Source organism: Anser brachyrhynchus (genome assembly GCF_964034855.1).
Source record: "Anser brachyrhynchus genome assembly, chromosome: 1".
In the NCBI taxonomy this organism is placed as follows: domain Eukaryota; kingdom Metazoa; phylum Chordata; class Aves; order Anseriformes; family Anatidae; genus Anser; species Anser brachyrhynchus.
The window spans coordinates 52,823,017-52,846,980 of NC_137694.1; the positions used below are offsets into that span (position 1 = coordinate 52,823,017).

The window sequence follows — 23,964 nt, forward strand, 5'->3', positions numbered from 1 at the left end:
CATTCTTTCATCCCTCAACACTTCCATGATGAATGAAAACTGAAATGTAGATAAACATGGGTGTGTGCTAGAAAAGAATGGCAAGAACATTTGTTCTACATGTACCCTAGAATTCCCATATCTATTTTTAAGGAAATTAAAAATACAGTAACATAATGCAAAAAGGGTAGATAAAGAAGATGATGTTTCCACATTACAAAAATCATAATTTTCCTTTGGAGGGCACACAGTTTTCCTTAACTCCTAGAAAAATACGGGTATTTTTAAGAAGTATCCTCATAGCTGCTCATGAACTCAGTTTTGCCACATGAATCGTGTCATAGAATCATAGAATGGTTTGGATTGGAAGGGACCTTAAAGATATCTAACTCCAACCCGCTGCCATAGGCAGGGATATCACCCCCTAGATAGGTTGGCCAAGGCCCCATCTAGCCTGGCCTTGAACACCTCCAGGGATGTGGCATCCACAGCTTCTCTGGGCAACCTGTTCTGATACCTCACTACCCTTACAGTGAAGAATTTCCTCCTAATGTCTAGTCTAAATATATCCTCTTTTAGTTTAAGACCACTCCCCCTTATCCCATCGTTATCTACACAAGTAAAGAGTTCTTCTCCATCCTTTTTAAAAGATCCCTTTAAGCACTGAAGGCCACAATGAGGTCTCCCCAGAGCCTTCTCTTTTGCAGGCTGAACATTCCCAGCTCTCTCAACCTTTCTTCATAGGAGAGGTGCTCCAGCCCTCTGATCATCTTTCTAACCCTCACTCACTCTAACAGATCTACATCCTGCTTGTGCTGGGGGCCCCAAACCTGGATGCAGTACTCCAGGTAGGACCTCACAAGGGAAGAACAGAGGGAGACAATCACCTTCCTCAACCTGCTGGTCACAACTCTTTTGATGCAGCCCAGGATGCAGTTGCCCTTCTGGGCTGCAAGCGCACACTGCTGGCTCATGTTGAGCCTTTTGTCCACTATAACTCCCAAGTCTCCCTCTGCAGGGCTGATCTCCATGAGTTCTTCTCCCAGTCTGTACTCCTGTCTGGCATTGCTGTAACCCAGGTGCAGCACCTTGCATTTGGACATGTTGAACCTCACTTAGTCCACATGGGCCCACTTCTCAAGTTTGTCCAGGTTATTTTGGATGGCATCCCTTCATTCTGTTGTATAAACTCTACCACTCAGATTGGTGTCATCTGCAAATTTGCTGAGGGTGTACTCAATCCCATTGTCTACGTCATTGATGAAGATATTGAAAAGCACCAGTCCCAAGACAGGCCCGTGAGGGACACTGCTCATCACCAGCCTCCTGGACATAGAACCTCCACCTGGACATAGAGCTGTTGACCACTACTCTCTGGGTGCGGCCATCGAGCCAATTCCTTATCCACTGGATGGTCCACCCTTCAAATCCATACCTTTCCAATTTAGAGATTAGGAAGTCATGTGGGACCATGTCAAAAGCCTTACAGAAGTCCAAGTAGATGACATCAGTCTATTTTCCCTTGTTGACTGATGATCACTCCATCATAGACGGCCACCAGATTGGTCAGGTATGATTTGCCCTTGGTGAAGCCATGCTGGCTGTCCCAGCTCACCTCCTTGTCCTGCATGTGTCTTAACATTGCCTCCAGGAGGATTCATTCCATGATCTCATCCATTAATTCTCTGAACAGCTGAAAGTTGGCTCTTCTGAAGTTTAGGCCCTGATTTTGTTCTTAGCCAGGCCCATATCCTGCTTTCTGCCCTCTTTTTCTATCCTGCTTTCATTGTCTGCCTAGGGAAATTGTGCTTTCCAACATTCAGGCAAATCTTGCCTACCTTTAAAAGCCTCCTCTAAGAAAAGAAATAAAGTCAAGCATGAATGAATTTCAAATTCATCAGGGGCTCCACTAAAGAAAAGTTTTACAGTAAAAAAATCCCTTTAGTAGAGCTTCCCAGCACGAGGCCTAAGACTCTCTCACGACGGCCACAAAGAAAAGCATGGTATGTGGCGTATCTACTTGCAAACATTTCTTGTATTTTCTCTGTTTTTCCTTTTGTCCTTGGCTCACTGCAAGCACTGCTCTGCAACAACTAGACCATGGATCACCACTGTTTTCATCACAAATCCAAAACACAGCATCAAACAAGCCACTATGAAGAAAATTAACTCTATCACACACAAAACCATCACACCTAGCAATATTTTTAGTGAAAACAGCTGTGTTTTAAGTACTGAAGTAAATGAAATTCATATCCTTTTGGTAAGTCACAAATGTGCCTAAAATACTGGGAACTTCCAATGCCCTCTATTCTTCTGTATGTGTATGAGCAGATAAGTCCATAGGTAAGAACTCAGTGTCTTATTTTTGGTGCTTTTAGGACTAGATAGCCATTATAGCATAATGTCCTGAATTGTTTTATTTTATTTGGGTGCCTCAGTTCTACCTAAGTCTAGTTTTAGGCACTAAAGTAGGAGCTTTATGTCCTTCCTTCATCTCCACATATGACAAGTGTCAGTGCATCTTAACATATAAAAAAGAGTTGAAATAAAGGTCAAAAGGGAAACCAAGTATTTCAGTAGATCTGTATTATGTTTTATATCATTTTGCATGGATTTTCAGAATGTCAACTTGTAATCATATTTCCAGAAAGGAATAATTTTCAGCTTTTCAATCTCCCTTTCCAAATTTCCATAAGGACAATAAATCAAGATTTCATTCCCTCCACCTGAAGTATTAGTTCAGCCTTAGGCATCCCTTGCAACCTCTGTATTTCCTTTGCTTTATGGCACTATCTAGATTTATTTTGCCTTCTTTTTTTGAGCATTTACATTTATACAAATGTTGGCATACTTTCTTTTATTTACCTTTCTTTAGTTATTACTCTTAAGATGCTCGCCTGTCTGTTGGGCATGTACTTTCTATGTCATATATACACACAAGAAAAAGGAAATACAATTACAGATGAGTGCAGTGTAAGTTTAACTCCTCAACAAAGTATCTAAACCACTCAGGCTGTGATTAACACACGAACTGCTCCAAATTGTTATGTAAAACAGATCTCTGGAGCAGTGTTGACTCAGACATAGGTACATTTTAATGGCAAGTCAATGTATAGGACAGAATTTATTTTTCCAAATATATTTTAACTTCACTTGTGTTCTGTCAGTTTTGCTTGAATATTTAAATGTCCAAAACCCACTCTTGCAGAAAAATAGGGCCTCCAGATGAAGCATTAAAGTATGAGTCAATCTACTTTAAATTAAAAACAAGGTGTAATTGAACTTGCTTTAGGCTGCTGACCCTGGAGATGTTAAAATAAAATAGAAAGTCATCTCACCAGCCAGGTTCTACTAATCTCACAGAGTATTAGTCATGTCCCTTGTTATGAGAAAATTCTATTAGCTGTTGCATTTAAAATGATGTGCAAAACCACTTATTTAACAACTATTTTATCTTCAGTGTTTTTAATGGAGCAATTGGATACAATACAACATGACACATAACAAGTTTGTTATATATATGTTAGTGTATTGAATTCAAGCTCAGTATCTGGGTGACTGGATATAAATTTGGACATGTATTTGAGTAGTCAAGATGTGTGTTTCTTTTCATTCATAAAGTGACTGTTTCCCTCCATTATAGCTCTATTAATCAAACAATACTTTCACTGTGAAAAGATTTTTATATACTGGAAAATGCTCTGTGAAAGAAGCAAGATAAATAGCCAGTTGAGATCATTTATGTCTCAGCTCTCCAAACTTTCTGCAACTGAAATCAGTTGCTGAAGAGAATCTAAATTGCTACATTTACATTACAGCCAAAGATATAATCTAAATTAGAGTCTACTCCTGCAGTGTTTTAAGTACCTCATTAAATTCTTGGATTCTGGGTCCTTAGCAAAGCCAAACATATCTAATATTGGAAACTTAAGACAACTGGGCTATTCTATAATCTGTATTCATAATGTAAATGTTGTATAGCTTTCCATTTCATTCAGGAATTTGCAGGAGCCCTCTGTTCCACACAGGATTCAGAAGGACTCTGATTTCTGGCATCACAGAGCAGAACAGTTTTACCTGCAGTTGCTAACTACCAACTTTTCCCATTGAAAAATACTGAAAGCAAAGGTGCAGGTATTGAAAGAAATCACTCTCCCTGCATCCCCTTCAATAACTGCATTTGTATACAGTTGAGTTGCATCTAGTTGATTTATCCCATTTAGAAAAAACATTATTTTTCTCCCTAATACTTTACAGCATTCAAATATTACAAAGCTTTTGACAAAGGGTAGGATAGGAAGAGATACTGTAGTTGTGGTATTTTGTTTTACCCAATCTTTCTTTGCAATGCCATTTCTCTTTTCCATACATGTAGAAACATATTCAGAGAGCAGACAGCCCATGAGTTGTGGTTCCCGCTTAAACAGTAAGAAATGCTTTCTGGTTGTCTTATTGAATATAATCACTAAAATTAAATTAAAAATTAAAAGTCTCATTCAATAGCTGTGCTTCAGGGGCTTTATTTATTTATTTATTTATTTATTTTACAATATATGTCTTGTATATATTGCACTTTTTATTTCATATTTTTGGTTATGCTAGCAGACTTTTTTTTTGATTGAGAGACACTTTGAATGACAAACTTCTAGTGCCACTTCAAATTAAGGTTTCCAGTTATGAATTTAACTAGACAGTTATTGGGCATTACAATCAATAAATACTAACTGATTGTTAAAAACAAATTCAGACAGGATTAGCTGTGTAATGGATACATATATATTGTATTACTATAAAACCTTAGTTTTATAGGGTTTTACTAACCAACTGCTATTTCAAATGCTTATAAAATCTAACTACTCTATTAAATCCAGTTCTTTAGCCTGAATGTGATGGATTATATACTATTGTGTAACTATTTGTGACTGTTGTATGTTGACCTAGGTACTGGGATTGTTAGCATATGCCCGTATTTTGCTGCTGGCAGAGTTAGATGGGCAGTAGCTTCCCTGCTGTGCATCAGTGAACACACACATCACTAAACAAACCAATTAGAGGAAAGGCAGCGCACACCAGTCTTGATCAGCCAGGAAGGCCTACTCTTAGTCTTCTGAAAGCGAGAAATACATGCCTGAAGTTGACCCATTCCCCCCAACTTCAAGGTGATTGAAATGCAAGCCTTAATTCATAGGTTCAGGAACCATAGGGGTTGGAAGGGACCTCTGGAAACTATGCAGTCCAACCCTTGAGCAGAGTCAGCAGGCTGTTCTAACTGAAGATTTCTCCTAATATCTGCTACATTATGGAACTTATTCTACTATACACATCTTTTTCTTTGAACCAGACAACCAAAAGGACCCCCTGCGATTAAAAAGTCTCATCAGAAAAGGCCGTTTTGAAGGTGGTTTTCAGATGGATATAGGCTCATGTTTTCAGCCCCACTTAAGCTATCATATTCTGATGTGGTTCTGATGTCTCCCTTGAACTTCATAATCAATAAATTTCATTAGGAAGAATACCAAATTTATGTTTTAAACAAAGGGCTTTTGCATGTGACTGCATAATCACACTTTAGGGAGTTACTCTACCTCAACTAAACCGCAGTGGCTTATTCTATATCTACAACAAAATGTCAAATACGTCAAAAGAACCTCAAGGAAAGAGGCTTAAGCTAACACATTATAATTCAATCTGCAATACATGCAGTTAGTAACAAATAATCAACTGAACCTTAGTTGTGCACTCACATGTAGTAGCCTAGTTTTATGCCTGAGCAATAGCAGAGACACAAAGGAAAGCCAGTACCCATTGGCCCCGGAAGAAGTGTCTAATGGAATCAATGCCAAGAAAGTTATTGACCCTCAAACATACAACACATCACCAAAATGTGTCTAGAGTTTCCAGACACTTTTTTCTCTCAACAGAAACTTTTCATTCTTATTCCATAGATATAAAACGGTGATGACTTGGGACCATTCACATAAATGCTTATATACAGTTAAAAGTGTGTCTAGGGTCTGTGTCTGCATAACTACTTGCTAGACTTGAGCTGCGAATGTGAAGAAAATGCATGAACAATAACTAAATCTCACACATTTCCATTTTTAGTCTGGAACTCCCCATCTCAGTGTATTCAGAGGGGTTTCAAATTTTATTGCCACAGTAGTAAAAACAACAACCCAATAGTAAATCCCCATCCAGCCAGTGAAATTTCCAAAACTTAAAAGTCTGATCCAATAAGATATTTAAACCCATGTGATTCCTTAAACACCAGAGTAGTCCCATTGAAGTCAATTAGAACTATTTCTTTGCTTAAAATAACACATGGCATAAGTATTCTGCCAAAGTGGGACCTAAGAGAAAGTGTCTCGTAGAAAAGAAAACAGCTATAATTTCTCTTTTCTGGTGGGCACTATCTATTTTACTTTTTTTTTTCCTGAATTTTCACATAGGGATTCAGACTCTCTGATTAATTAATAATCATTAAGAATTTGCAAACTTTCCCGTTCTAAGGAAGGCTAAATAGGGGCAGAAACAAAGAAATTTTCATTTATAACAAAACAGCACAGCTGTAGAAGACCAACAAGTAAAACTTTCCCTAAACATTCTGAGGCAACTCTCCAAGTTCTTTGGGTTCCCACATCACATATATGCAAATGATCATTTTGCCATAGTTATGGACTAAGAAAGTCTAAGAGCCAGTGAATTCAGATTGTTCACAATAAACTAATATCAAATTATTTAGAATAAGTTTATGGGGAGGTTTTTCTGACAGTCTGGTATCTTCTGTGACTAGGTCTTCAGTATACACGGAGTTCAGAGGTTAGTCATTTCATGCAATCAGATGGCATCCCTGTTCAAAATGTGTTCCATGATGAAAACCACTGTAGCAGAAATTAAACCCTAACAAACTGTATATCTTTCTAGTGTTTCCTGTGCTCTTTCACCAGTCAAAAGTCAATCCAGAAATGCAGGTCAGCATATAGAGAACCATATTCCTTGTAGCTTATTATGTACCAGAAACATAGTTTCACATTTTTGCTAATGTATTATGTAGGTAGGTGGGATGGAGCTTTACTTTGCTTTTTGCCATGTTTATAGTCTTCTGACAAATGTAATAATGAATTATTGCTCCAATTGTTCTAATTAACATTATACATTTTTCAAGTGGAGTTTTATAACTCTTCAAGAATATGAAATCATTTCTATTAGAAGACTCACCCTATATTATTTTGTTAGAAAATACTGATTTATGTTATCTACTGAAATTCAGTGAGTTCAGTTTCTTTTTATTTTTAGCACAAAGAGGGAAATGTGTCTTTACTCCCATCCCTCCCTACTAGTCATACAGTTCTAAGACAGTAAATATCCATTATAACCTTATACGCAGCCTTGCATAAACACAATGTTCAGGAACAAATAAACATGTTTATGACACCACAATGTGCTTGTAACAAATGGATTTGGAAGACTCTTGACCTTGGGAAGGCAATTACACTATTTGATGGAGTCCGAAGTAGCTGCAATCTGACTAAAGAGCTAATAACATTAGTGTTGACCAAGACCCTGTCAATAATTTCCTTTATACTCAATGTTTGTTTCAGTACACCTAGATTATACTTTAAAAAAGATTTATTGCAGTAATTTCAATCTGATTATAATGTACAAACTAAATATTAACAGTTCTAATGTCTTGTTAATTTTGTTGTTGTTCTGTTTGTTTGATTGTTTCACTTTGTTTGAGCCTAGACTGAAGAGGGAGAGATGCTATGAAAGTGTTTCTTACATTCAAATAGTTTAAATGAAATGTTAATTAAGGTGCAGCATTGAAGTGTTATGGCACACATCCTCAAAAGAGAAAAATATGGACTGCTTTGGAGTATTCTACAGAAGTCTTCTGAATGCTAAAGTAGCTGTTTTAAAAGATCCTGAAATAATTTAGTATCACTAAAGAACTGTCTGCTTGGTGCTGTATGTAACAAGGTGAAGATAAAGGAATTTGCAAGTCTTCTTACAGATATATGTCACAGATGTACCCAAAGATGGTTAGCTAAATCCTATAGTGGATAGTCAAGGAAGTGGGTCATATAAAGCAAGTATTCTACTCCCCAAAAGACCAAGAGAATTTCACCTTGCTGGGTAAAACTTCCTTGGCCCTAAAAGGCATTATTGTATGCATACATCTCCCATGTATAATTAAAAATGCCCTAATCCTATGAAGTATTAGGATGTAGATCAGCTCAGTAAAGGAATCTGTTTGTCAGTTACAACTTTAATTGGGTATAAGGATTTAAAAAAAAAAAAAAGTTAAAAAAAATGTATTTAATAACCTTCCTAGTTTTGCATTTGCAGAAATTTATGTTTGCACATGAGAAACTAAGTTGCTTAAACAAAGGACAGAATTGAAATGGATAATCTGTATGTAAAAATGTGCAATATTTCCATATTCTTTCCCCAAATTATCAAGGTGCAATTTGACAGAAAATAAGAGTTGCAAATATGACTCTAACCTTCCAGTTTATGACTAACAAAGACTTACACAGAAACTAGCATGTAAAGTATGTCGTTTTCTAGCTGAGTTTCTACTATGAATCTAGATACACTCTAAAACATGCCGATCTTCTCTCAACTTCAGAAAATCATGCTGTCATTTATTGTGTGTTTATTTACTGAAGTCATAAATAGTTTGATGTAGAATAGTTATTTTGGATGCATAACTCTAGAAATACTCTCTTCCTAAAAGATATTGATAAAAACCTGAAGGAGCCTCACAGTGTATCAAATACACTTTCTTTCAAAGGAAACCACACAGCACAGACCTGTCTATGTATCATCAAGCTCTACCTTAAAATTATTTAGGCATTTTGTCTCCCATTACTACATGGTAGTAGTTTGGTCCAAACCTCACTCCTCTGATGGTTAAAAACCTTTTTACTAATTTCCATCCTAGACTTACTCATGACCACTTTACTTACCTTTGTTCAAGTGCCAAACATTGCTTTTCAGCTAAAATAGTCATCTTTTTACTCCCCAGTGTTCAATTCCATGAACTTTTTACAGAGAGAAAAAGTATTATCTAAGCTTTCATTTTACTATCATAATTAAGAAAAGCTGCTCTAGTCTCTTCTCATAACTTTGGTTCTCCAAAGAATCTGAATTTCTTCTTATACATGGGGGCGCACAACTGCTCACATTACGCCTCTGAGCTGAACCCAATATCTTGTACTACACTCTCTCATGGAAATGTCTCCCTCCCACAACATAAACACACCTCTCTCCCTATCTCCATATCTATCCCCTCTGTTAAACCTACCATCTCCGTTTTCAGAGCTGCATCATGTTGACAGCTCACAGCAAGCCTACCAAAAATTAAAATACACATATTCTTTATGTGCATGACCATGCACTTTATTTTATGGAGTGACATATTGTTTAAATTACTGCAATACACTAGGTTACCCAGTTTTTCTATATGGAATTGCATAAAGAACCAGTTATACCTTTTTATCTTTGTTTTATTGTCACGTTTCTACTTTTTGTGGCAAAATCTTTCATGAAATTTTGAATCCAGTCAGCCTCAGGAAGTAGTGTAGACCTGTCCTGGCTGCTTCTTTTCAAATGCCTTCTCCCTGATAACTTTTTCATCCACCTATACAATTCTTCTCAGTCCAGTTTAACTAAAAACCTTCAAGTGAAATTGTTACTGATAAACAGATGACTTTTAACAGATTTCCTTTGCTTAGAAAATGATTTACCAAAAAAATTTACTAGTTTCATCAAATACAATCAACCTGTGGTAAATCGTCTTTGCATATCTTAATTTGTTGTCTTTACGTAATATTAAAACAATTTATTTAAAACAAGGTATATTCACCCAGTCTTCTGGGTTCCTTCATTTTCCCCAAAAAATGTTAACAATGTTAACTAATGTTAACAAAGATACAGTTACTGCTGCTGAGATGAAATAAAGAAATGAGACAGCATCTAACGTAAAGTTTTACATACATGCTCAACTGCAGTACTTACCAAACATGTCAAACTGCAAACCTTGAGCTCTAAATTTGCATTCATTCACAGAAATGAGTAAAGTAAATAGAAACAGTAAAAGTTTTATTCACCGCTACCATGCCCATATCTTCAATTTTATCCAAGGAAACAAAACAAAAAAAATATAATAATAATGATAATGATAATGATAATGATAATGATGATAATAATTAATACTTGTGTCCTGGTTTCAGTTAGGACAGAATTAATTTTCCTCCTAGTAGCTGGTAGGGTGCTATGTTTTGGATTAGGATGAGAAGAGTGCTGATAACATGCTGATGTTTTAATTGTTGCAGAGCAGTGCTTACACCAGGCCAAGGACTTTTCAGCTTCTCGCTCTGTCCTGCCAGCGGGCAGGCTGGGGGTGCAGCAGGAGCTGGGAGGGGACAGACCCAGGACAGCTGACCCAAACTGGCCAAAGGGGTATTCCATACCATCTGACGTCATGCTAAACAATATATAGGGGTGGCTGGCCGGGGTGGGGGACCGGCTGCTTGGGGATAGGCTGGGCATCGGTCAGCGGGTGGTGGGCAATTGCATTGTGCATCACTTGTTTCATACACATTAGTAGTAGTAGTACTATTATCATTATCATTATCATTATTATTATTATTAATTATTTTCCTGTCTTAATAAACTATCTCAACTCACCGGCTTCACTTTCCCGTTTCTCTCCCCCATCCCAGAGAGGGAGGGGGGAGGGTGAGCGAACGGTTGTGTGGTGTTTAGCTGCCGACCAGGTAGGTTAAACCATAACAACTTGTTCTTTCCTGCTCATAATGTTTCTCATGAGTTGACAATAAAAAAGGTTATTGCTGCCAGTTATGATGGTGTGACCATTTGTACACTGATACGGAGCAATGATATTTCAAACTGCCACTTCAGACAGTATAGGTAAATAGGCATCAGCTAGTAATAATATATCATTGTACTAGACAGGCACTCCTGGACAAGCTTCCCATGCAAGTAAAAATATCTCATTGTCAGATACATTTATTTAAATTGGGATATCCTTGACAGACTTAAAAAAAAAAAAAAAAAAAAGAGGCTTGCAAGTTAGAGGGAACAGGTTGATCCCCAGTACAAACCTAGTAGAATTTGCACTGCAATGCAAATGGCCTTATCCAAAGGTATTAACCAAAGATGGTTTTGGAAAAGGCTTAGTTACTACTCATTTGTAGCACCTGAGAGCTTAGACCATTTTTAAGGCACTTGCTCAAACTTGTAATGAACTTCTTCATTGGAAAACCCTCACATTGATTTCAATAGAAAAAATGTTTGAAAAAGAGTATTAGCCAGAAACCCTGAATATCCTCTGCATAATACATCAGAAAAGGAAGAAATAAAAGATGAGAAAAAAAAATTTACCTCACATAATGTTAGTCTTTTTGGTGAATATGACCAAATGGTTAACATGTATAATTCAAATTGTTTAAAATATATTTCAAAAGAAGGAAATCTGGCAACTATTATTTAAATTCTACTTTAACCTCCCTCTTTCCTTAATGATTGATTCAACTTAGCTTTCTTGCAATTGTGTTCATGAGCAACATGAAAAACAGATAGATTTATTGGTTGAATAGTATGGATGAAACAACAGCTAATGAGAATATGAAAATTATTTTTTCTTCAGTTCAGTGGTGAATATATTACAGTTAGGAAATAGAAAGCATTGCGTTTTTATTTTATAATTGATCATAGAACAATATTACAATTGTTACTTATTTAAAGAAAATACAATATGAATGTACTTGTTTTTAATAACACATAAAAACAACTAATATTTTTTAAAATATCTGGTGAAAAACAACCAAACAAAAATCATAAAATATAAGTTATGTTAGCATCTCTGGCTTGCCTAGGAACAAGAAAAAAAAAAAAAAAAAGTCTTCCGAAACTTTCCCTTTTATAGTATGTGTTAATTAACCACAAAAATTCCAGTAGTATGTTTGATGAAACGTGGTTTAACACTGTGTGACTTTCAGAAGGCTGTTAAAAGTCTGAACATTTAAAAATAAGCATGTTAAAGCCACATCCTTAGTTTAGGGAGTTGAATTTGCCTTTGCGGATTTTTATTTTCTATTATTTTATCGCCTTCATGGGAGAGGGCTCTCTCCTGCTACCAACAAAGTGGTCTTTCTTCTGACCTGGAACCCTGATTGTTCTGGTCTTCTAAAGAGATCTATCTCTGTCTCTCTTCTGTCTCTGTCTGCCTCTCTCATCCTTCCCTCCATGCATACACACCTCTTTCCCTACCTCCTATCTATCTCCTCTGTTAATATTTATTAAATCGCTCTTTCTGTGCACCATATTTAAGTGCAAACTGGATACATACTTAAGAATAATTCTAACACCCCACAAAAGCATAATAATAAATCTGATATAACAATAGTTAAATGTTAATAGAAAGAGTGTGGTATCTTACAGCATGGCACCAACTAGGCAATAACACATTCATTGTCTTCTTCAGACAGCAAAGTCATACTGCTGAGCCAGGCTTAAAGTTAAAAGCTGCTTCTTTGTTCAAGGCTACCCAACATAGCATCCTACCAAATTGAAAACAACAGAAAACCTTCACAATCAAAACTGACATGAAAAGCTGTACAGTATATGTCATACTGCCCTTGTAAATGGACATTTTGATTTTCTTCAGACTTTTTTTAGTACTGTTTCCCAAGACTCTTTTCCAGCGCATTTTCTTTGAAGTTTTACATAGCTTTCAAGTGCCAACCTACTTGTTCTTGAGAGATGTCAGTGGCCTGTTTGTGAAAGATAAGGCAGCAGAGGCTGACATATTCAATGTATTTTGTTTACAGAAGTTTTGTCTCAGTGATCAATAACCATATGTAACAGAAAGACGGTTTCATTCTCCCTTTGACATGGTGCTAGCTACATTGCCTAAGGCCTTTTTTCACTGTCAAACATAGTTTATTCTAATATCTGTAGCCAGTTAGGCATCAATATAATGTTTTATACTCAGAGGTGCCAGCTATGCTTTCACGTTTAATTTGTCCTTATTCCATCAAAAGGTTTATATTTTAATATGCTATAGTATCTGGTTTTAAATCACTGTCAGCAAACTATACTTGTTAAGTAACAAGCTCAGGCCAACAGAGGGGATTTCAGGTAGTGAAGGGTTTTACTGTAGGGTTTTGTTTTCTAAGACTCAATCTTCACAACAGAACCTTGAACATTGTGCCAAATGTTATTATTTTCAATGTATTTAGTAAATATAGCTACTTGGGGAAGATGGTGGTTAAACAAACAATGCCGTTCAAATGTGTTTATTCCATCTCTTCTACACATAGAATAAAAACTGAAGTTATGAATGTGAATGGTGGCATGGAGTAAAAAAGTCCAAACTTGGCAGGCAAACGAGCAATCCATTCACTAATCTGCATATCAGGAATGCCTATTTGCGATTATAGCTTGTTAAAATATTATTAAGTGTTTCTTCCCCTTTTTTAACAGCAATTTTAGTACTGCTTTATCTTTCTTATATCCAGACTTACACAACTAAGTTTATGGACGCAAAATGTCACCATCTTATGCTGACTCAACTATCTGCATTCTAACAGCTGAGCTGGCATAACTGACCAGTTATGTATGCTTTTATCCTGTCCTGGTTGAGCGATAAAATTCATTAGCTCAGACCTGAGGCATGCTAAGAGCATGCTGGTGGACACCTAGACCACTTAATTTGTTCTTTAGCTCTAATTCAGTTATGTTCAGTCATGTCTCCATACCTTTAAAATATGTCTGAGCTGCAGAGTACAACACACAGAGATATATTCTCAGTAGCTTCAAGTAAGCTCATGTAGAAAAAGCTAAGTAGGTGAAGAGTTTTACGAAAAGGAGTAGTTCCTGAGAAATGATAGGTTGTTGTATTGAAATGGGAGTACAGATGAAAAGCTGAAGTTCACAGTTTTTATTTAACATGACGCCTTGGGTTGTTTTTCAATTTTGGTTCATTAGGACAAAAGTCTTAGAACACGATCTATTGATGTTTTAGCTAAGAAAACAGAGCTAGAAGAAAACTGTCAGAAGTGGTAATCATGTCTATATAGAAATGCCTTAGACCAAATGAGCTCTTTTTTTTTTTTTTTCTTTCATGTGGGATCAGGTAACAAACAGCCCATTTATTGCTGTCCAGATCTTTATTTCCTTTTCAGTTTCCATCCCCATTGCAAAATAAAGACACTTTTTCTTAAATACCAACTATATCAAATACATATACAATTTTAAAATAAGAAGAAAATAAAAGGAAGGAATTTGTAACACAGTTGTTTCTTCTTTGACTCCAGCAGTGTAAAACAGCACCATTTCATAGCTTATTGTTACTGGTGGATTTGGGGATTTAGGGACTAGGATTTACAAGCCTTTTTACTCACTGCATAGACCAGCACTGGGGCAAGTGGGCCGAGTATAATTTGTACAAACGTTAATTCTCTGTGTTAAGCCAATGCTTTAACGGTGTGCTATTAAAAAAAAAAAAAAAAAAAACAAGGCTCGCAAGTTAGTGGGAACAGGTTGATCCCAGTACAAACCTAGCAGAATTTGCACTGCAGTGCAAATGGCCTTATCATGCTTTTTTTAAAAAAAAAAAACTCTTTTTTTCTATTTGTTTAGCCAGGAGCTTCCCCTTCCCTGAGCAAGAAGCCGCCAGGAAACATATCCCAGGATCCCAGGTTTCAGCTTTAGTTACTTAAGAGCAAACCTCTGGAGGAGGGCCAGGAATTTCTGATCACTTAAGAGTTTGGTAAGATGTATTTGGAGATTTAGAGATGGGCAGAAGGGAGAAAGATTACCTCAGTACAATTTCCAAGTATACTTTTTATGTGAGCTATGGATGATGCGTCTAAATAAGAATCAAGGGCAGATTACTTTTGGTGCAAGCATTAGGAAGGATGTCAGCACTTAGGACTTGGGTTCAAGTATGCAGCTATTAGAAATCTCCTTATGTAAATCTGAGTGTTTATAAGACCCCATTTTGTTTGAGTGCATTAAAGATAAGAATATGGGTGCCACAATCTTGCCACAAGCTTGCAAGAGATTTGCTTCTTTTGGATCTGCACTAGAGAAAAGGTTTCAGCTTTGGATATGACTCAGAAGAAATATCAGAAACCTTGAGCTGGAATTTCTCTTGTTTAAAAGTGCTTCACAAAAGTTAGGAAGTGAGATGCATAGGAGGAAACTGTTTTGTCATTTGTTGTTTTTCCTCATGGCACATAACAGATAGAAATGCCAGAGCTTGTAAAAGGAAGAAGTTGATAGCCAGGTGTCAAAAAAATCAGGGAAACAGAATTTGGCTTAAGAAATTGTTGTGTCAAGAGTGGCTGTATGTGTGTCCATGTATGGTTCTTTCATAAATTGTCAGGTTTAGTGATTTTTAAAAGGTATCCAAAGGCAATACAAGATTCAATATATAAGAACATAAAACGTGATAAAATTATGTAGCAACTATACAATGTGTTTTTCTTTTAAAATAAAGTTAACACATATCTTGAAAAAAAAATGATATTGCAAGGTGTTACACCTGATCTGTTTTCATTTTAATCCTGTTGACCAAATAGTGCTAATGTTATGCTTGATAATAACAAGGCTATGTTTTCCAGGAAATGCAAATTGCTTTTAATTAATCCTTTCAGAAAACAATGCCTGGATGCCACATCAGCCTCATTTCTGTTTATGATTACTTAGGGCTTTAAAAGTTTCTGGAGCTCTTTAGGGATTTAAATTAGCCTATTCACATTTTCTAAATATGACTATAATTCTTGGGTTTGTTTATGTTTAATTATTGGAAAATCATCTTCATGCACTGAGAATGAACATCAGAAAGTGTTTTTGATGTTTTTTTGTTTTTGTTTTTCAAAGATGCAAACAGCTAGATATTTCCTCTGGGTGTTGTTATGCATCTGAAATTTATTCCCTAAAATATTCTGCAGTTTTGCTTTGGTGTTCCCTCAAGGGTACAAAAACAACTGTGGAAAGGTCTGTGCAAAATATCTTGAATACTGATTTTTTTTCAAAATTGTCCTAATCAGAGCTTTAAATTCTATTTATTTATTTATTTATTTGGAATGGTACACTGATACAACTACATAGAAGCAGTCTAGCTAGTTGAAGCTATCTGTTCAAAGTTTCTCACTATGAAACACAATTACAGAGGTGATATGTAATGGAGTATGAATCCAGTAATCCAATATTTTTCTCGTACTGATATAGTAGTTGTAGTCAGCATGAAGATATTTTGATTTACATAGGAAATTTTTAAAACTTTTCATTACAAGTGTATATATGAAGTTATATTAAAGTTAAACATTAAAGCAGTAAAATTATGCTTTAGAAATGTAAGAAGTGAAAGTTATGAGTCCCAGCCTACACATATGGAGGGCAATTACTAGAAAATCCTGTCCAATATACCTGGTTGAAAAGGCATGACTGCTTGCCTGAAAAGAGATTGTGTGATGAGAAAACACACACCACTTTTACTGGTGGGTATGTGTATCACTGTACAATAGAAAATATAAACAAACTTTCCAATGTCCAATAGCCTTAATCTTGACAGAAACTTTCTTATCTTCCTGATTTTTTCTGCTTTATTTGCTTCCCACTCTCCATGACTAATATACCAAAGAGCAAAAAAGCAGTTATTTAGAGGAAGGAATTAAGGTTTCAGGTATAATTTTACTTTTGATACTTTTTAACCTTCATATTTGACAGTTTCCATATCTGTCTATCAAAGGATATTCTTTGAATATTTTTAACTAAAAAATTTCTAGGTTGAGAGTGGTTTTTTGTTTTGTTTACTTCAGTTTTTATAAAATGACTGAAAGAAATTCTGTGCCATAATTCCAGTTCTTAGTAATGACAGAAACAGACTCCTTTATTGTGCTTCACAATGTTTGTTGTAAAATCAGCCAAGATATGGGTTTGAGCAGCCACACTAAATACTCAAATTCTGTTCCTAATTCTGCTACCAGTTATCTTTCATAACTGTCATGACTTAATGTATGCAACAGAGAAGTAATACTCACCTTGCTCCGTTCTTTGTATAGTCACATGTCAGCCATAGAAATACTCTCTGCAGGGGTGAACCCAGCTGCCATTTCCTGAATATAGAAAGGAGTGTTCTGGCCCAACACACTTCATCATTTAGACATCAACTTAGCAACACCTGAAAATACAGAAGATGGAACCTACCAGTTGCTAACAGTCATTCTATATATATCATATTCATGTGAAAGTACAGATATCACAATTTGGATAAGCAGGATGTAATTAGCTGTGTTGAAATTTGAATAGAACAATGAAGCTACCCTCCCTCCTTTTGCAAATATCATCAGGAAGCTATTTTTAATCACCATAGCTAATGGATATCGTGATTACATTTTTCTGGAAAAAAAAAAAAATCAGCTCCTACTTCATTATGCAAGAACATTAATTTAATTAATATTGACTCAGATTGAAGAATATCATCCATTAAAACAGCTCTATCACTTGCTTTAGAATCTAGAAATATCTGTTTGAGCTAACTAAGCATGTTTTGTGCAACTGATTCTCAAGGGATCTATTCTGTGATGTCCTTTTTAGAAATGCCCCAATACAAAACAGAAGACTTTTGTTGAAGGAGTATTTATGGTTTCTGTCCCAACACACACACACACGACGTCATCTTACAAACCAATATGAAATGAAAAATATCTAATACACACCCCTACATTCAGAGAAGAAACACTATCTTCTTGCTCACCTAACCAATAAATTACCTTTTTCATCTACTGATGATTCAGTTCATTCAAAACATAATAGTTTCCAAAACAAGTTATTCTTTTTAAAGCGATATATATATCATTTTAGACCTTCCTGATCACAGAAACACATCCTGCCACCAGCTCTGCAATAAGATCCAGTGGGATGGAAGGTGTCCAAAGAATAGTAATCAGGTTTCTGTGTAAACAAATTTCATTTTACACTTCAGTTTCTGGAATTTTATAGTCCAAACATTTTACTGAAGTACTAAGTATCTTAGAAAAAGACTCTTCTGCACAATAGGAAGACCTATCAAAGGTCCTGTGGTAAAAGACAAGACTGCACTTTATCTTTCACGATGTGTTTTTGCAGGTCCCAACTCAGTTGACGCTATCAAGTAATCACTCGTTTTGTGCAACTTCAGTGTTTCCACAGTCAGGGCCCCTGACTGGGATTCTGGGATTCTTTTAATATTTTAGTAGTGGAGATGATATGGGCAAGTGGGTGGTTTGTGGAACAGGGACACTCACTTCTGCAGTCTCTGTGTTGGTATTTAAAATGTCAAGGTGAAGCCCAATAAAAATATTAGGAATGAAAGGCTGTATACTTAATGCTTGCTCATCTCATTTCATTTCTGTAGAGTATAGGACAAAGGTTGTGGAACACATTTACAGCACAGACCACTTGCTGAACTGCTGAATATGTAATCTTAAACCAGCACTACCAAATGCAGTGACTTCTTCTGAGACAGTATTTCAGGATGCAAATTCAGGAGCAGGAGGTCCAGTGAGCCCAGTTTGACCTCTGAGCCTTTGGAGTCCAATAGACATGAAATTTAAAACATACAAATTACAGATCAAAGTAGAATTGTCAAGCTTGAAGACTCTGACCTAGAGATATAGAAGGATGTTGGAAGATACTTGGTTTGTATTTCATCTGACTTCTTTTCAAGCGATAATTTAGAGCCTGTCATGGGAGCAAGTTTTCTGCAAAACAGTTTGAGGCTTTCATGTTTCAGAAAGTGGAAAAAGGAATAGGGAAAGGGCAACAGGCCCAAACTAATTTTTTTATGTATTCCTGGTCAGGGAAGGGCAAAAAAGAAGACCTCCGGATTACAAAACCCTCCTGCAGGCGTTCTTGATCCCAAACTTTCTCAATGTCCCCACACTCAAACTTTCATTCCAAGTTATGATCTTCTTGCTACCCTTTTTTTTTTTTTTTTTTTTTTTTTTCCCTAGCAGTAGTCTAAATAAAAGGCTGTTAAGGAATGAGAGAGGGAACCTGAAGGTCTGTGGCCTATCTCCTTTCACACAAACTTGGGGATTCTCCTTTATATCCTATCCCCCATTTTTTCCTATGAGCCCCCTCCCCCATCCACTGTTTCTGGTTTCTAAGTTCTTATTAGTGACCAAAGGCCCTCTCTTACCTCCCCATAGATGATACCTTACCCCTGAGTGGTTCAGAATAACTCTTTAGAAAATCTCCTCTGATATTTCTGTGTTTTCAAGCACTATACCACTGTACCCCTCCCATAACACAGATCTTCTCCAAACAAGTATCCTGTCACTAACTCCACGCCTCATCCTTCTCACTTTTCTCTATCAGCAACCCACCAAATAATCCTTATCTTCTTTCCCATTTCTTCTTGAAATATCTTAGTCCAAAGCTAGGTTTATTAACAGACTTACATAAGCCACCTAAAATTAAGTATAATACTAAGCCATCTGTTCTGAAGAATATGTTCAGACTGTCAGATGTAATTCCTTATTGGTTTCACTGCTACAAATTTTCTTCAAATTTGGTTGGTCACTCCACTGAAATCCCTAATCAAAGTTGCTCTGAAATCCTAGCTCATCTGTCACCCACCAATTCTTCCATTGGTTCAAAATTATCTAAAGCTTTCTGTACCTACAGATATTAATGTTGACTAAATCCCTATTCTCACCCAACTATTCACCTAGAATTAAAGCTGCCAGCCTTATTTCTCCCAGGCAAATAAAAAATCAAAATATAAAAATCCAATAACCTGTAAAAGGGAAGGGACTATAAAGAGCACACCAGGAAAGAAGAATAATAGTCGTGTTTTGTCTACTTGGTCACTAGGGAAGAAATTAGATACTAGGATGCAAGGTGCACAAGCTGAAGGTGCAAAGGTTTCTCTCCCCTTCCAGTAACATGACAAAGAAGCTCCAGGCAATCACTGATGTAAGAAGTTACTCGCCTTGTGTTAGACCTATTAATTTTGTCTGTGTCTCAGGCTCCCTGCTGCAGTTTCAACAACTCACAAAGAGCAGCAAAGCTCTTTGCTCTTTCTTTAGCTGTGTTAAAAATCTGCCAATTACTTGCATATGACCTGTGGACTCCAGCACAGAAAGAGAGGTCATGCACCACACAGCCATGAAAAGCTGTGATCCTCACTGTGCCAGGCGCTCCAGGGACCATCTTGGCATGCTATCCAACACACAGACTCCTTCAGCCTTTTCCCAGTGACCTGGTGGGCAGGGGCAGGCAATAATGAGATCTGACCCAGCTCCTACTATCTCACACACAGGATCAGAGAGAAATTCATAGGTTTTCAAAAAACCCTGAGTGACTGCAGGTCACAAATACTACTGATTTTCAAATAGATCTGCAGATGTAGCTGGAGGAGAACTCTAGTTTTCACATCAAGACACCACACCACAGGGCTGGAGAGCTGCACCAGTACACTCCAGGCACATCTGCCAGCTTGACAGCCTAGAGACCACAGTCTCAGGTGTATGGCACATGGCACTGCCTGGGTACCAGGAGGTACCAGGGTGATTTCTACATCAGTTTACCACTGTGTGCCAAGTAGCTTTGCATAGGTATCTACAATGGAACAGTATGAAATAAAATTTTATGCCAGTGAAGATAAATGGGGAAGTCAAGAGCCTTGAACTGGTAGTGATTTCCTTGCAGGAAAGCCACCACTAGCTATCACAAATTGCTGACCTTTCATCTGCTACCTCATGCTCAGGTACAATCTAACCAGATCCCTGCATACAAGTATTCTGGATTAAGATTTCATTTTCTTGCATATCTCAATAAGATTAATTAAACTGAATAGAGGCTTTAATTTCAGAATAACCACTACTTCAGAATAACCACTTAAATCCGTACCAGTCAAATCCCCAGAAACATCCATGCAGAAAAGCATGCTCAACCCTCTAATCTACATTGTCTCAGCAAGAAGAGAAATCTGGAAAGAAAAGACTGTTAAAGAGTCCAGATATGTTGCACATGCAGTGATGTGTTACTGCATATCATTATGTCAGTCTTCTAAGTGGACAGCAGAGGGTACACAAAATATTTTTATTCAGCCACAAATTTAGGTCCCATGGATTTAATAAATCCTTTTCTAGTAACCCATTATCAGCCCAGGACTATGTAACCTTCTCACTCAGGCCAGGCAGTATCACATGGAGTACTGCTGAGGTGGTAGTAACCTGAGTTAACAGAGACCTCAACAGAAACCGGGGAAAAGAGCTTTGCTTTTTGAAGCTTTAACAAAATTTCAATACAAATAAACTACCTATGACATCATTTATGCTGGCAACATTTAAGTTTTTCCCCAGACTGTCTCCACAGACCTGACAAGAAGTTGTTTTCCTGTCAAAAACTCCATCAAAACCACACTTTACTAGAGATTTTTCTTTTTTAAAATTGCTAAAATAATCATAGAATCAAAGAATATCCTGATTTGGAAGGGACCTACAAGGAGTCCAACTCCTGGCTCCACACAGCACCACCCAAAAATCAGACCCTATGTCTGAGAGCATTGTCCAAACACTTCTTGAACTCTGACAGGCTCCCTGCCATGATCACCACCCCAGGGAGCTTGTTCCAGTGCCCGACCACCCTCTGGGTGCAGAACCTTTTCCTAACACCCAGCCTGACCCTCCCCTGTCCCAGCTCCATGCCGTTCCCTCGGGTCCTGTCGCTGTCCCCAGAGAGCAGAGCTCAGCACCTGCCCCTCCGCTCCCCTTGTGAGGGAGCTGCAGGCCGTCATGTGGCCTCCCCTCAGTCTACTCTGCTCCGGGATAAACAAACCAAGTGACCTAAGCCACTCCTCATACATCTTCCCCTATAGACCCTTCACCATCTTTGTAGCCCTTCTTTGGACACTCTCTGATAGTCCTTCTTATATTGTGGCACCCAAAACTGCACATAGTGCCTGAGGTGAAGATGTGCCAGTGCAGAGTAGAGCAAGACGATCCTTTCCCTCGACTGGCTAGCAATGCCGTGCTTGGTGCGCTCTGAAGTATTTGTTAAAGTGACAAGATTTTTTTTAAAGTTGTCATAAAGATTTGTTGTTAGAAACTGAATAACAGCTACCAAATATACATCTTTCTTCATCAGAAGCCCATTACTTAAGACTATACTCATATACATGTTTTAGAAGATCCTATAGGCATCAGCTGAGCATTCTTCAATGATTTCATATGTGGTGTTTTTATGATGTGCTTCTGTGAACTCCTGAATTTTATCTTCAACTTTTCAAAATAACCTTACTGAAAGAATTTGCTGGCCCCCAGTTAAAAATTTATTTGGATTAAGGAAGGGTGTTTTTTAAAAGGTATTTTTTTCATCAGTCCTCCTGGTCAAAGGGAAGGGGATTGAAAGGGCCAGATGAATCTGGCAAATTAACAGATGGTTACAGGACTGGTGCCACAGATAGGGGGTTGGCTACTTAGACCATAGGACGCACTTTGAGAAACTTGATCTGCTGGGGGCTGATGGAGTCCACCTGTCAGAGAAGGGGAAGAGCATTTCAGGCATAGTCTTGCCAAATTGGTGGAGAGGGATTTAAACTAGAGTTGCTGGGGGAGGGAAACTTCAATTCATCCTGCTCCTCCCAGTTTGATGCTGGTGTCAGCAAAAGATGCCCAGAGCCTGAAGAAGGGTCACAGTTCAGCAGGAGAGTACCTGAAGAGGAGCACAAAGGAATTCCAGCCACTCCAGCCAGTATGTCAGCTTCATCAGGGACCCAACTTAAATGTCTCTATGTTAACACACGTAGCATGGTAAATAAATGAGGAGTTAGATATATACACACACTTGCAGGGCTATGACCTCACTGGCTTTAAAGAGATGTGGTGGGATGGCTCCCATGACTGGGGTTTAGGATAGAAGGATACAGGCTTTTTAGGAAGGATGTGCAAGGGAGACAAGGAAGGGACATCACTTTCTATGTCAATGAGCAGCTGGACTGCATGGAGCTCTGTCTGGGGATGAATGAGGAGCTGACAGAGATCTTACAGGTCAGGATTAAAGGGAAGTCCAGAACAGAGAATGTTAAAGTGGGGGTCTGCTAAAGGCCACACAATCAGGGAGACCAAACAGATGAAGCCCCCTGTAGACAGATAGAAGCAGCCTCACATTCACAAGCCCTGGTCCTCATGCTGGACTTCAACTACATCGATATCTGTTGGAGGGCCAGTACAGCAGGGCATAGGCAATCCAGGAGGTTCCTGGAATACATTGATGATAACTTCCTTCTCCAAGTGCTAGAGGAGCCAGTGAGGAGAGGTGCTATGCTGGATTTCATTCTCACCAACAAGTAGGGGCTGGTGGGGAATGTGAAGCTCAAGGGCAGCCTTGGCTGCAGTGACCATGAAGTGCTGGAGTTTAGGATCCTGAGGGAAACAAAGGAGACGAGTGAGCTCTCTACTCTGGACTTTGGGAGAGCATGCTTTGGCCTCTTCAGGGATCTGCTTTGTAGAGTACCACAAGACAAAGCCCTGGAGGGAAGAGGGGCCCAAGAAAGCTGGCTAATATTCAAGGATCACCTCCTTGAAGCTCAGGAGCAATGCATCCCAACAAAGAGGAAGTTGGGCAAAAACACCAGGAGGCCTGCATGGATGAACAAGGAGTTCCTGGCCAAACTCAAACAGAAAAAGGAGGCCTACAGAAGGTGGAAGCAAGGACAGATAGACTTGGAGGAATACAGAGAAACTGTCAGAGCAGCCAGGGGTCAGGTTAGGAAAGTGAGAGCTCTATTAGAATTAAATTTGGCCAGGGGCATCAAAGGCAATACAAAAGGCATCTATAGGTACGTCAGTGATAAAAGAAAGACTAGGGAAATTGTGGGCCCTCTCCAGAAGGAAACGGGAGACCTGGTTACCCAGGATATGGAGAAGGCTGAGGTAGTTAATGACTATTTTG

At 37.8% G+C, this 23,964-nt stretch overlaps 1 long non-coding RNA gene across 2 annotated transcripts in view; it reads right to left on the reverse strand.

The window, feature by feature from the left end:
- The window catches only part of LOC308183637, a 91,962-nt gene that overhangs the window by 47,173 nt on the left and 20,825 nt on the right, over window positions 1–23,964 (reverse strand). For both annotated transcript variants that reach the window (XR_013942474.1, XR_013942475.1), the window contains one exon: window positions 17,064–17,203. This is a non-coding gene — a long non-coding RNA (uncharacterized lncRNA). The remainder of the gene's footprint in view (window positions 1–17,063; window positions 17,204–23,964) is intronic.